This window comes from Sceloporus occidentalis, unplaced genomic scaffold (genome assembly GCF_023333645.1).
Source record: "Sceloporus occidentalis isolate IW3139 unplaced genomic scaffold, rSceOcc1.0.p SCAF_131, whole genome shotgun sequence".
Lineage (NCBI taxonomy): Eukaryota > Metazoa > Chordata > Lepidosauria > Squamata > Phrynosomatidae > Sceloporus > Sceloporus occidentalis.
Genome location: NW_028317111.1, coordinates 2,254,712 through 2,269,548, shown reverse-complemented (window position 1 = coordinate 2,269,548; position 14,837 = coordinate 2,254,712).

Genomic DNA, 14,837 nt, shown 5'->3' with positions numbered 1-14,837 from the left:
ATCAGGAATGCTGTTTTCAATGACAGAAGGTCACCAGGTGGGGAGGGGTTTTATAATTTGAGTTCTGCCCTATCTCGGGTACGGAGGAGGAATCTATCTGTAGTGTATCACCTGGGATTGCAGGGAAAATATAACTCTGACGCATATCACGAAGATCATTGGAACAGGAACTCATCAACTGCAGCCGCGGACTGACAGGCATTACAACTGTATTTTAAAATAAAAAGGTTAACCTCCTATAGGAGGATCTGTGGATGCTCCGTCACATACACCATCCCATGTGGTGTGAGCAGGGTGTAGACAAGTATCCCGTATGGTCTAGCGGTTAGGATTCCTGGTTTTCGCCCGGGTTCGATTCCCGGTATGGGAAGCTGGTTCTTATTGGAACCCTACGTTGCTATCCGTTTGCTAGTTGGTCAAATCAAATGGCATTAATCATATTCCCCAACATCTACAGGGCTCATCTTACCTGAATAGCCACCTCAAAATACTGGTCCAAATTCCTTACCTCTTTGGGCTGGTCAAAGAGCATCAGAAAGGGGAGAAATAGATTAGAGAGATTATATAAAATGCAACAGGAGGAAAGAAAATGAAAATGGAGAGATTAAAGAAAAGGAGGATAGATTAAAGAAAAGGAGGATAGATTAAAGAAAAGGGAGAGGAAGTGACAAAAGGTAGCGGTAAAGAAAAAGTGGACACACAGGGCAAGGTAAAGAGAAAGGGTTGGGAGATAAAGAGAACAAAAACAGATGAAGAGGAAAAGGGAGACATAATGCCAATGTCTGTCTAGGGAGATGGTCGACTATGTGCTTGATTTTATACACCTGTTAGCAATGCATGTGGCTGAAATACCTAAACTCAATAATTAGGAGGGGTGTCCACATCCTTTCATAAAGTGTATATGTTTTATATGTAATATGTATAATTTGTCCCTTCAGAAAATTCTATTTATGTAAAAGAAACTGTCACTGCGGGAAAAGTGAATTACACCGGACAAACTTATGGTAAAACCTGATCATACTGTTTTTGTTCTCAGGGCAGCCCCATCACCATGAGATGGGCATAAAGGGATCAAGTATTATATCTTCTATATCTGATGATTGCTGGAGGAAGGGTGGAATTCCTGAAACTTCCAGTGCTGCTTACTTATCCCCAGTCTGGCCACCGACAATTTACAGGTAACTATCCGTACGAATCACAAAACAGGTTTATTTATAACAACATTGCATTGTATGTATAGATTTGATAGCACCACAATATACTGACCAGGTATTTCATTTTATAGTTATAGTGAGTACTGCATCAGGTTCAAACATATCATGGAAAAATCGTCTCAAAATCCAAATTACAAACAAGAAAAACAAAGGAATACACTAATGCAGCAAAGCAAAAAGTATGTGAAGCACCAGTCATTTACCTGAAAGAAAGACATCAGTAGATTGACCACCTTTTTCTTGATTAGGCCAAGACCTAGGGCAACAGCACCACCTTCTGGTACAAAACTGAGGAGCAGATTGCCCTCTTTGTTGATGAAGTCATCGGCTCTGTATTTTAAATTGGGATGAATGAAAAGAAGTGTTTCTACCCAGTTTTGAACTGGGGACCATTCTCATGTGAGGCAAACGATATAACCGCTACGCTACAGAAACCTACATGTAGAAAGAGGCCAGGCCAGAGCAGAGGATCTGACCAAAGGCAGAAGATGACAATTTTTAACATTTCCTGAAGGTCCACGAGATTTCTAAATGTTCTGATGAAACATTCCATATTCCACATAAAAGAAAATTCTGCTAAAGGCTGCAAAATGACACAATAACATCTACATATGCAGAACTGCTAAAACCACCCATGTAGCAGATCTATCGGGCTCTGTGAAAACTGGTTCCACACTTCTTTTACCTTCGTTGTATATCAGACTGGATCTAACTCACATTATCCTAAAACTCAAGGGTCTCAAAACCCAGCCTTTCCCAGGACATCATCAACAGGGTTCATTTTTATGAAATTAAAGAAAACGTTACGCAACCTCCATAGAAAGTGAGCATCCTCTGAGTGCTGCTGAGTCTGAGCGCCGGGAAATGACATCATTTCCCACAAACAAAAAACGGCTTTGGAAAAAACGGGAAGAAAATGTTTTTTTTTCTCATGTTTTTTTCTGTTTTTTTTTTTTTTTTTTTAACCTTCCCATCTCTAGTTTAAAAGCCTATCTTTCCATACAGGGTTGGTGGTATAGTGGTGAGCATAGCTGCCTTCCGAGCAGTTGACCAGGGTTTGATTCCTGGTCAACGCGACGTTTTTTTCTTACACATCCGAGTCTATTCAGTAAGTTTCAAGCCGTTTGCAATGTTAACCCTTCCACTTGATGTAGCTTGTAACACAATGCATACCATGTTGGTGGGGGAGGGGCTGCTCCAGGTACAATCAGCATGGACAGCACCATAAAACACGGCCTTCGATAGCTCAGCTGGTAGAGCGGCGCACTGGTTCGATTCCGGCTCGAAGGAATGTTTTTTTTATTTTTGTGAGATGGGTAAAAAAATGGTAAGTTGATCCTACAGAGTGAAGAGTGGACTTTAGGTGCTAATTCCGTGGGCAGCAAAAGGACCACTTTATCTGGGAAGATCCAAAGAAAAGGCTCTGCCGTAGACAATGCCTATAGTTCAGTGATGCGCCTAGTGGAGGTAATGGCAATCAGGAATGCTGTTTTCAATATATATATATATAAAGATACATACTAGGCCAGACACTAATGTGGTAGGCCTACACCACATCAATGTTTGGCTTAGTATATAGTGATTGGGCTTATGCTGCATTATTGTCAGTGTCTGGCTCAATGTATAGTGATAGGTGTTATGTTGTACCACGGTCAATGTGTGCCTCTCTATATAGTGATAGGTGTTATGCTGTACCACCGTCAGTGCGTGCCTCAGTATATAGTGATAGATGTTCTACTGTGCCACCGTCAGTGTTTGCCTCAGTATATAATGATAGCAGTTATGCTGTACCACCGTCATTGTTTGCCTCAGTATATAGTGATAGCAGTTATGCTGTACCACTGTCAATGTTTGCCTCACTATATAATGTTAGCAGTTATGCTGTACCACTGTCAATGTTTGCCTCAGTATATAATGATAGCAGTTATGCTGTACCGCCGTCAATGTTTGCCTCAGTATATAGTGATAGGTGTTATGCTGTACCACCGTCAGTGCGTGCCTCAGTATATAGTGATAGATGTTCTGCTGTACCACCGTCAGTGTTTGCCTCAGTATAAAATGATAGCAGTTATGCTGTACCACCGTCAATGTTTGCCTCAGTATATAATGATAGCAGTTATGCTTTACCACTGTCAATGTTTGCCTCACTATATAATGTTAGCAGTTATGCTGTACCACCATCAATGTCTGCCTTAGTAAATAATTATAACAGTTATGCTGTACCCCTGTCAATGTTTGCCTAACGATAGAAGCTATGCAGTTTCAAAGTGTGTGTGGGGGTCCCACGTACAGGATCCGCCCCAGGTGCCCCAGGTGCGCACAACAGTTTTTCCCAATTTTTTTTTTATCCTTTATGCGGCCTAGAGTCTCCGCTCATGATCCGCTCATAATTTACTTATGCAGTGAGAATTTCACCTTTAAAAAAACATTACAGTAAGTAATACTGTTGTGTAACTAATACTACATTATCACACTATAATGTAGTGTTATTAACCATGAGCGAGCTGTTCCAAAAATACGCATGAAAATATTCTCAAAAGTCGGGGGTCATTTTATAAGCTGGATGCTGAAACTTACCGAGCCGGACTGGAGAATCACGATTCCCCACGAAGCCCCTAAAACTATAGTGTATCTCTAGGGGAGGGGCGAGCGGAGAAGCCACCTCCCCTGGGCCGGTCTTCAGGGCCGTGCCGAGGTAGGTGCAAGATCATGATCTCCCCAACTAGCCCTGATCAGCGGGCGCCCGATGAGCAGGGCTGGTTGGGGAGATCACGACCTCCCTCTAACTAGCCCAGCATTAGGGAGCTCGAGGTCTGTCACTTCAGACCTCGGCTTCCGTGCTCCCTAATCACTACGCACTGGCTATTGATGCCGAGCGCGGGGATGACGTTATATCCCGGCACTCGGCATCAATTGTTGGCACGTAGTGATGAGGGAGCAGTAAAGCAGAGGTCTGAAATGACAGACCTCACGCTCCCACAACTGGATGGAAGATAGAAGATGAGAAAGGTAAGAGATGGGGAGAAAGGGTTGTAACTGCAGTGTATGTGTATATATGTCTGTGTAAGGTCAGTGTATGTGTATGGTCAGGTGTGTGTAAGAGCAGTGTAGGTATTTGTGTGTTTATATATATATATATATATATATATATATATATATATATATTTATAATGTGTGTGTGTAAAGGCAGGGGTGTGTGGTGAGGGCAGTGTATAAATGTGTATGTATGGACAGGCGTATGTTAGTATGTGTAGATATATAAATTCATATGCTTGGCTTTTGCTGTTGCATTTAGCCTGGACACACAAGCGAATCCTGAGCTGGGGCGAATCTCCTAAGTGACATCTCTAAGTGAGGAGTTACAAGCAAAGAAGGAGTTAAAAAGCAAGAAGGAGGGTAAAGTATAAATCCTTGTGATTGCATATAATATATTTATATATATTTTGCCCCTTACTGTCTGTTTTTGCCAGTTATTTGAGCTATCCCCATTGCCAAGATGTCCTCCATGTTTGACAATGCGGTCAGGTGTACATCTTGCTCAATGTATGCAATCCTTGAGCAGCGCTTCGAGGGTGAATATTGCTGTGCGAGATGTGTGCGGGTTGCTCATTTGGAAGCACAAATCCTGAGTCTAGAGGAGCAACTGGCAACACTGAGATCTATTGACAACTTGGAGAGGAGTCTGCTGCTCACTGAGCAAGCTCTCTCGCAGGTAGAGGTGGGGGAGGATAGTGGGATGGAGGTACAGGACAGTCAGGCAGCTAGCTGGGTTACAGTTAGAAGGCGGGGTAGGGGGAAAAGCGCCAGGGAGGCTAGTCCTGATCTAGCGCACCCCAACAAGTTTGCCCGGTTGGCAGATGAGGGGGATGTTAGTTCAGAGTTAGCAGTACTGCAGCAAGTCACTGCCTCTGACCACCAGAGGGGTGTCTGCTCCAGTAAGGAGGGAAGGAGGAGCGCAGGGCAGGCCAGACAGGTGCTGGTAGTGGGGGACTCAATTATTAGGGGGACAGACAGGGCGATCTGTCACAAAGACCGGGATCGCCGAAGAGTGTGTTGTCTGCCTGGCGCTCGAGTTCGGCACATCGCGGATCGGGTTGACAGATTACTGGGAGGGGCTGGAGAAGACCCAGCAGTCATGGTGCACATTGGCACCAATGACAAAGTGAGAGGTAGGCGGAGTGTCCTTAAAAATGATTTCAGGGACTTAGGTAGCAAGCTTAAGGCAAGGACCTCCAAGGTAGTGTTTTCTGAAATATTACCTGTACCACGTGCCACACCAGAGAGGCAGCGGGAGATTAGGGAGCTAAACAAGTGGCTCAGAAGCTGGTGTAGGAAGGAGGGGTTTGGGTTCATGGAGAACTGTGCCGACTTCTCTGTCGGATACAGGCTCTACGGTAGGGACGGGCTGCACCTCAATGGGGAGGGTGCAGCTGTGCTTGGGGAGAAGATGGCCAGAAGGGTGGAGGAGTGTTTAAACTAGGGAAAGGGGGGGAGGGAAACTACAATATAGAAGGGGAAGATAGTGTAGATAGAGAGCTGGGGCTTATAAATGTACCTGGGGTGGAGCGGAGGGAGGGGTTAGAATAGTTAATAGGGATAGGCTTCATAGGGAAAAAAACCATACACCTCTAAATTGTATGCTTACTAATGCCAGAAGTCTGACCAATAAAACTGACGAACTGGAGTTAATAATGTCTGAAGAAAGTTATGACATAGTGGGTATAACAGAGACATGGTTGGATGATAGCTATGACTGGGCGGTTAACATACAGGGGTATAGTCTATTCAGGAAGGATCGGAAAAAACGAAAAGGGGGAGGAGTTTGCCTTTATGTAAAGTCCAGCCTAAAGGCCACACTGCGGGAGAATATATGTGAGGGAAATGATAATGTGGAGTCATTATGGGTAGAAATATATGGAAAGAAAAATAATAAAATGCTGATCGGGGTTTGCTATAAGCCACCAAATATAATGGAAACAGCAGAAGATCAATTATTAAAGCAAATAAACAAGGCAGCTAATCACAATGAGGTGGTTATTATGGGGGACTTTAACTATCCCGACATAAACTGGGAAACCGAGACCTGTGAATCTCATAAAGGAAACCGGTTTCTGACTATAAGTAAGGATAATTATCTGTCCCAAATGGTACAGGACCCGACCAGAGGGGGCGCCCTACTGGACTTAATATTAACCAACAGACCTGACAGAGTAACTAACGTGCAGGTTAGGGGACATCTAGGAAATAGTGATCACAATATGATACATTATAACTTGTCCTTCAATAAGGGAACTCTTAGAGGAGCCACAAGAACTATGAACTTTAGGAGGGCAAAGTTTGATTAACTAAGAGAAGCCCTTAACACTGTAAATTGGGAAAATGTCCTCAAAAACAAAAGTACAAACACTCAATGGGAGATTTTTAAGAATATCTTAAATTCTCACTGTGAAAGGTACATACCGTATGGGAATAAAAGAGTCAGGAACAAGAGAAAACCAATGTGGATAAATAAAAATGTAAAGGGGGCAATAAATGGCAAAAAAAGGCATTTAAGCTGCTAAAACAGGAAGGCAGTGAGGAAGCACTAAAAAGCTATCGGGAAAAAAATAAAATATGTAAAAATCAGATAAAAGCAGCAAAATTGGAGACAGAAAGACTCATTGCCAAAGAGAGTAAAACAAACCCCAAAATGTTCTTTAACTATATAAATAGTAAAAAGGTTAAAAATGAAAGAGTTGGCCCCTTAAAAAGTAATGAGGGAGAAGTTATAGATGGGGATCAGGAAAAAGCTAATCTATTAAATATATTCTTCTCTGCTGTATTCACAGAGGAAAATGAAATGCCAGGTAATATACAGCAGGATGAGATAACTGCCCCAGTACATGTCGCCTGTCTAACGCAGGAAGAAGTGCAGTGCCGCCTAAAAAAAATCAAAATAGACAAATCACCAGGTCCAGATGGCATTGACCCCCGCGTTCTAAGGGAGTTAAGTAATGTAATAGACAGACCCCTATTTCTAATATTCAAGGACTCTATAGTGACAGGGTCTGTTCCCCAGGACTGGCGCATAGCAAATGTTGTGCCAATATTCAAAAAGGGGACAAAAAGTGACCCGGGGAATTATAGGCCTGTTAGTTTAACTTCTGTTGTGTGTAAACTGTTTGAGGGTTTCCTAAGAGATGCTATTTTGGAGTATCTCAATGAAAATAAGTGTATGACTCCATATCAGCATGGGTTTACAAGGGATCGGTCCTGTCAAACTAACCTGATCAGCTTTTATGAGGAGGTGAGCTCAAGACTGGATCGGGGTGAATCGCTGGATGTCGTATATCTTGATTTTTCCAAAGCATTTGATACGGTGCCACATAAAAGGCTCGTACATAAAATGAGAATGCTTGGGCTGGGGGAGAATGTGTGTATGTGGGTAAGTAACTGGCTCAGTGATAGGAAACAGAGGGTGGTTATTAATGGTACATACTCTGAGTGGGTGACTGTTGCTAGTGGGGTACCACAGGGGTCAGTTTTGGGTCCTATTCTTTTTAATATATTTATTAATGACCTTGTAGAGGGATTGCATAGTAAAGTATCAATCTTTGCAGACGATACTAAGCTCTGTAACGTGGTTAACACAATAGAGGACAGCGCACGATTACAAATGGATCTGCATAGGTTGGAGGCTTGGGCTGGGATGTGGCAGATGAGGTTCAACACAGATAAATGTAAGGTTATGCACATGGGGAAGAAAAATCCAGGCTGGGAATATGTATTAAATGGGAAAACACTGGGGACGACTGACATGGAAAAGGACTTAGGAGTTTTAGTTAACAGTAAATTTACCTGTAGCGACCAGTGTCAGGCAGCTGCTGCTAAGGCAAATAAAATCATGGGGTGCATCAAAAGGGGCATAGATGCCCACGACAAGGAAATAATTCTACCACTGTACAAGTCACTAGTCAGACCACACATGGAATACTGTGTACAGTACTGGGCACCAGTGTACAAGAAAGATATAGTGGAGCTGGAGAGGGTTCAAAGACGGGCAACCAGAGTAATAAGGGGAATGGGAGGACTACAGTACCCAGAAAGATTATCAGAATTGGGGTTATTTAGTTTGGAAAAAAGAAGGCTTAGGGGGGACTTAATAACTATGTATAAATATATAAGGGGGCAGTACAGAGATCACTCCCAGGACCTATTTATACCCAGGACTGTATCTATAACAAGGGGACATCCTCTACAGCTGGAGGAAAGAAGGTTTCTACACCAGCACAGACGGGGGTTCTTTACAGTAAGAGCGGTGAGATTATGGAACTCTCTGCCAGAGGAAGTGGTAATGGTAAACTCAATAAAAGAGTTCAAAAGGAGCCTGGACGTGTTTCTTGAAAGCAATAATATTACAAGTTATGGATATTAGATTAATAGGGACAGAACGTTGATCCAGGGCAATTGGCATCTGCTTCATAAGGGTTTTTTGCCTTCCTCTGGATCAACACAGTAGGGACACAATATGTATATAGGTTGAACTTGATGGACTTTGGTCTTTTTTCAACCTTATGAACTATGTTACTATGTTACTATATATATATATATATATATACCGTATTGGCTCAGATATAGGCCGCCCCCGTATATAGGACGCACCCTAAAAGTTGGGTGCTTTTTTTAAAGAAAATTTTTTTAATAGACATGCTGCCACTCTGTCCCCGCCCGAGATATGCTGCCACTGTCCTTCTCCCCCCCCCGAGATATGCTGCCACTGTCCCCCCCCCGAGATATGCTGCCACTGTCCTCCTCCTCCCCCCCTGATGCTGCCACTCTGCCCCCCCCCGAGATATGCTGCCACTGTCCTTCTCCCCCCCCCCCCCGAGATATGCTGCCACTGTGCTCCCCCTCCCCCCGGCACCGGAAGTTGTATATGCGTATTGCGTAGATGTCCCCCGCCGGACCCGCAAGACACCCGGGAGTCTGCTCTGGTAAGTCTTGGGGGCAGAGGTAAAACGCATTGTGCGGACGTTGACCGGCTGTGGCGATGCGCGTAAACAGCCTCCGCTGCCCGCACGTCTGCACGATGTGCTTTAACAATCTCCCTTGCCGGGACTCCCCCCGTGGGAATTCCCGGCAAGGGAGATTGTTAAAGCACATCGTGCAGACGTGCCAGCAGCGGAGGCTGTTTACGCGCATCGCCACAGCCGGTGAACGTCTGCACGATGCGCTTAGACAACCTCCCGTGCCGGCACTCCCCCCGTGGAAAGTGCCGGCAGGGGAGGCTGTCTGAGCGTATCAGAGAGTAGAATGCAGGTCCCCTGCACCGCTGCGGGGGATCTGTATCCTAACCCTGCTGCCTGCCCGGCGCCCGGAACTGCATGTCCCGGGCGTCGGGCGCTAGACCCCGAATATAGGCCGCACCCCCACTTTAAAGACTTAAAGTGGGGGGAAAAAGTGAGGCCTATATTCGAGCCAATACGGTATATATATATATATATATATATGTGTGTGTGTGTGTAAGGGCAGTGTATGTATGTATATGTCTGTGTATGGGCAGTGTATGTGTATGGACAGGTGTGTGTAAGGGCAGTGTATGTGTATATGTGTGTTTGTAAGCTGGTGTGTACGTGTATATGTGTGTAAAGGAAGGGGTGTGTGAGGGCAGTGTATGTCTATACATGTGTGTGTGTGGACAGTCATATGTTAGGGAGAGCTGACCCACCCAATCCAAGCAGGCTTTGTATACAACAACCAGTCAATCACTGGTAAGGTACATCGCTTGCCGTGATCGGCTGGTTGTTGTATACTGGGTAGAGGGGTAGTCTTATACGGCGAGTATAGCCCAAACTCTATATTTTAACTGCCGGAAAATCCGGTAACTATAATCCCCAAAACATTACCATGCGCCATCTAGTGGTCATCTTTTCCAACTGCACTGGCACAATGTCTATTTTTTTTAATTTTATTAAAATGCAATATTTACCATTTTTTACTTTTAGCCTTAGAACAAAAAAAAAATATATTATATAATTAGCAAGTCAGGCCCCTGGGAATCAGCGTAGCTAAATGGACAGGGAGCATGTATGTGTGTGGGTTAGTGCATGCTCAGGGCATGTCCGTGTTTTGATTGGGGTATGTTAATTGAGGGGTGGGAGACCCTAGGTGATATAAGGTGCCCTCTGGGTGACCCCGGTCACTGTCCTTTTTTACAGGCACGGCCAACAGTCTTACCTGCTTCCCACCCTCCCTCCCTATTTCTTGTGTACTACCTTTCTTTCTTTTGTCACAGCTGGCGGTTTGTGTGTCCTTGCCGGTCTGGTTTTGGTAAGTGATGGAGTTTGGATGCTGGTGTAATGGAAGGCTCAATCCTCCCCTAACCTCTGGTGTTTTATTGGACGTGCCCACCGAGCTTGTTGGACGGCTGGTGGTTAGCATTGGTGGTGGGGCAGCGAAAGGTAGCTGTCAATTTTGTTTGGACGAGGGGGGAGGTGAGTACCTGTGGTCTGGATTGTGCAGTGTGAGAGGCCGGCAAGGACGGGGTTAATTCGGTTCCTGTGTTGGTTATGTTTTGAATATGTTACGGTAATGTGTTATGTATATTTGTATATTTGTATTTATTATTTATCGGTTATTGTATATTATTCTTATTGGTTTATGGTGTTTTGGGCCAACACAGTGTTTTATGGTTTTATAATAAAATTGTGCTGTGGCCTGCTTTATCCAATTTCGGTCTCCGTGTCGTTATTTGGTGGGTTAAACTGGTTTTGGGTTTACAATGCACGATACACACTACCTACATACATGTAACTCACCAATTTATATTAAGAAAATCATGTAAAAAAAAATAGCACTTTGAATTTCTTCTTGAGTGCAAACCTCTCCTAAATAATTTTTTTAGGTTGAAGAATGCACATGGCCTTCTATATTATTGTCTCTTCTTATAACAAGGATCTCTTTTTTCCAGTATATAAAATAATAGTTTTAATAAATTAATTTGAAATTAACAAATAGCCTTATAATAATTAATTCCCTAATAATTCCCTATTAATAATTACTAATAATTACATGGGACAGTAAATTGTTTCTTTAGGTTCCAAGAACATTTTTTACTGAATATGTTCAAAAGTACAAAAATAAGAAAACAAATATTATAGGGAGGAAGTAAAGCAATAATTCCTTATTGTGGTTCAACAGTGGCTTTATTAATTTAAATAAATAGAAAATTATCACAATCCAATCGTAATCGCTTGTGTATTTAAATAAACGTATTAAATAAACATAATTAACATAATCTAAAATAAAATAATTTATAATAGCTTTTTCCTTGAAATTCTATTAATGCTATTGGTAAATTATTCTCAGATGCTTTATTTTATCTCTTTATTTGTGCACTTGCAGATTGCGGGACAATCTTTCTCAAGTGATGCATCACATTGTTGCCCGTGATAATATTTAAAGCAGTCTGAAAACCAGTCTTGATAACGGCACTAGTTTGCTGAAAAGAGAGAAAAATTCAGATTATAATAAGAATAATTTAATGAAGCCTCTGAAGTAATATTTTACTAACCATGCATACGTAAAAGGGAAGTCATGAAGGTTTTAAAAAAGGACTCATTTATTTCAAAAATCATAATTTTTTATTTTTTTTTAAATTTTCTTTTTAACTGCAATTAATTACTCTTGACTTAAAGGGACACTCCAGCAATCATATGCACTTAAATGCGTATGATAGCTGCGTGATCCCTTAAAAAAAAAAAATTGTGGTCCATTTTGCTAATGCATGGGGGGATTCTGCAGAAACCAAAAGCATTTGCTCCTCCACCCCCCAGGTAAATGCCTTGCAGGAGATGCTGAATGCATTTGCCTGCACATGATGTACTCACCTCCAATCAGTTTATTAGACCCCAGTGAGCATTTCTTTGCTGCCACTGATTGACAGCTTCAAGCAGCCAATCGGTGGCAAGAAATGGTGGAACATTGATGAAGAAGGCAGTTTTGCAGCATGGCTGCAAAATCTGTTGCGGACGAGTGCTTTATTTTGTTTTTTATTTCGCTGCACTATAATATTCATTCTCAGGGTAGAACAAGTTGTTGTGGAATATAGGAGCTAAATTGAATTTTGTTAATGGTGCAGGGAAAGATTTTGCATTTATTTCTGATTATTTTGTAATTTTACTTTCTGAAGTGCTCTTGTGTAATTAGAATTAAAATATAAGCTTTCAGGTTTCTGGAACTGGTTAGACCCTCCTGTCTAATAGATTGCAAGCTCACAGGATATTGGCCCACCTCTCCTTCTGTTCCAGTATGGTTTGTGTTGCTAATGCTATATGACAGATGTAGCTTCGACTCACGGGCCAGGCTCAGCTCAGTTGCTCAATTAAATAAAACACCAACACAAAATATGGGTTTTAAAAGGCCACAGCCGTTTTATTTCACAGTCATTGTCCCGTAAAACCTGAAATAATAAACATAGATGCGTTAACAGAGACAATGACGTAACCAAAACCAACCTAACTTGCCAAGTTATCCAGGTACCATACCACACACCAATTTTGGGAGGGGACATACCAGGATGCCCCAACCCGGACCTGAGGTTCCGAGCACCACTCCTTGCAAGGAACCTCCCACCGTTTAGGACCACCAATGATCATACCACCACATTAACCCCTTGGATACCTGGCAAGCTACCGCCCACCACTGTGACTAATGCAACAACACCACTCCACAAACTCAACCACATAAGGGGGGGAGGGTGGGGCAAACAACACCAGGTAAGGTTAAACAAAACGGCTCCTTACCCCTGTGATCACCAAACTTAAATATCCTCCGACCAAAACTCCTTCCTAAAATCCACAATTCCTGCCTTAGCCTAGCCCTGCTCAGCACTCTGTCAGGGCCCACTCTAGTCCATTCTGGCCCCCGTGGGCTTCATTCTCCCCACACTGTAATTGCACTACGGAATGTGTGCAGATGCTTCAAAATGCAATTTACAAATACAAATATTTAAATATAAATGCCTAAGGGGATAAGCATTTATAAATACCGTATTTGCTCGATTATAAGACGAGGTTTTTTTCAGAGCAAATGCTCTGAAAAATACCCCTCGTCTTCTAATCGGGGTCGTCTTCTAATCAGACCTCAAATAGAGGTCTGATTATGAGACTAAGATCCAGATCCCCCACACCGCTGCAGGGGACCTGGATGCTCCTGTCTCCCCCCCCCACTTAACACCCCCCCACACACACTTACCGGTGCTTCCTGCTGTATTGCCGGGGCAGCGGGTTGACGTCTACGCGATCCGCGTAGACAACGTCCGCTGCAGCTGGAAGGAGGTGTGGCTAGCAGCGGGGGTTGTCTGCGTCTGTCGCGCATACCTTCCCCGGCTGTCAGAGATCAGAGAGAACTCTGATCTCTGACAGTCGGGGAAGGTATGCACGACGGACGCAGACAAGCCCCCGCTGCCAACTCCACCTCCTTCCGACTGCAGCGGAAGGAGACGTCAACCCGCTGCCCCGGCAATACAGCAGGAAATTGAAAGCACCGGTAAGTGTGTGTGTGCGTGTGTGCGTGTGTGTGTTAAATGGGGGCATTTCTGGAATGCCTTATACCCCTATATGCCACTCTGGCACTTAGGGGGTTAAAAGGCATATTATGGGGCAGAGTGGCACATAGGGAGGTATAAGGCATCCTGAAATGCCTTATACCTCCCTATATGCCACTCTTCCCCATAATATGCCTTTTAACCCCCTAAATGCCAGAGTGGCATATAGGGGTATAAGGCATTTCTGGAGGCAGAGTGCTCTATACAATGCCTTTAAACTCCCTTAATGCCACTCTGCCTCCTGGAATGCCTTATACCTCCCTATATGCCACTCTGCCCCATAATATGCATTTTAACCCCCTAAATGCCAGAATGGGATATAGGGGTATAAGGCATTTCTGGAGGCAGAGTGGCACATAGGGGGTCAAAAGGCATACCATGGGGCACAGTGGCATATAGAGGGTTAAAAGGCATATCATGGGCCGCAGTGCCATATTGGTGTGGCAAGCCTCGGGGCAGATGTGCATAACTGGGGGACAGGTTGGAAAATACAAGGAAATAAAAACAAAAAAAATATTTTTCTCAATCATAGCTTTTATTTAAAAAAATAGTTTAAATGAATTAACATTTACTGGTAAAACTTTTGTCCTTTAGGGTCGTCTTATATTCAGGCTTTTTCTTTTTTTCCTAAATTAATATTCAGATTTTGGGGGGTCGTCTTATAATCAGGGTCGTTTTATAATCCAGCAAATACGGTACTCAGTTTATTGGATTTATTCAGGCTGGTCCATGTCCCCGAGTCAGCTAATGGTGTGATGAGACCCATAAGAGTTATATCAGGCTAGTTCACCCTGGTGTTCACCAGTTATTGGTGAATTATATAATTTAATATGCTGATATAGCTGATAGCTAATAGGCATGGATCAGCATCTCAATATGTTATACTAGACTGGTAACTATCGGTTTGCACACAAACACTTACTGCAGAGGCCGTTATCGCATGCCGTTGGACAGTCTCTGCATGTAGGTCCAGATTTGTATGGGTATCCCATTGAGCTAACATTGTTTCCCCTGAGAGGATCACAGATAACAATTGG